The sequence below is a fragment of the Ischnura elegans genome, chromosome 10, assembly GCF_921293095.1.
Source record: "Ischnura elegans chromosome 10, ioIscEleg1.1, whole genome shotgun sequence".
Taxonomy (NCBI): domain Eukaryota; kingdom Metazoa; phylum Arthropoda; class Insecta; order Odonata; family Coenagrionidae; genus Ischnura; species Ischnura elegans.
The window spans coordinates 26,092,944-26,093,811 of record NC_060255.1 but is presented as its reverse complement, the minus strand read 5'-3'; positions in this window follow the sequence as shown (position 1 = coordinate 26,093,811).

Genomic DNA, 868 nt, shown 5'->3' with positions numbered 1-868 from the left:
TGGTACAAGTGCATTGCCTTGTACACCACGTAAGGGGGTAAATTAGTGTCATCAGCAGTGTCGGCAAGCATCACAGATGTAGATGCCTTTGACGAGTTTATGATTCTTTCTGGATATTTTGTCCCTCTACGTGTAATGACCTTTCATTTACCAGGGTCATCACTTAGATTCGTCTCATCGTAGTTAACAATATTAGATAAAGGCACATCCTTTGATTCATTTGTCAGTTCATCAAAATAGTTGTTAATTAACAAAAACCATTATTTCACCTTCAGCTTAAAGTGCAGCAAACTAAAAAAATAATAGTTGCCGCTATTTACCCATAGTTATGTAGGAATCAGATTATTAACTCATTCTTATGAAGACTTGCTCCTAAGGATATTCCCGATTATATTCCTACTAAATAGAGGTAAAATGCAGTTAATGAGAGGAAACGAGAGTCTAAGAAAGGCCCAGCAACGAAGTGAATAGTACTCAGTTAAATATAAATGTCTGGGTCCCAATTGCAGAATGAACCGATTCATGTAAATAACGATGATGGATAGAAAAAGATTGACATTAATAAATACCCGCGTTCATTTTAATCTATAGGATGACAGGATGAACAAAATTCGATGAGGAACGATTTTTCCTTTACATTCCTCCTTAAAACCTCAATAACTTTTTCTTGATATCAACTCAGCAATAACTTGATTTCCAATAACAAGAACCCTATAAGAGAAATAGAACCCTATTGAAAGGTTCTTGACTTCTTGTCCTTAAAACATGGCGGGCAAAGGAATATCGATACCATCGAGATAACGATTGAATATAAATTGATGTTGAATCGATCATCTTAGTCGATATATTATTATATCGAGGTATTCGA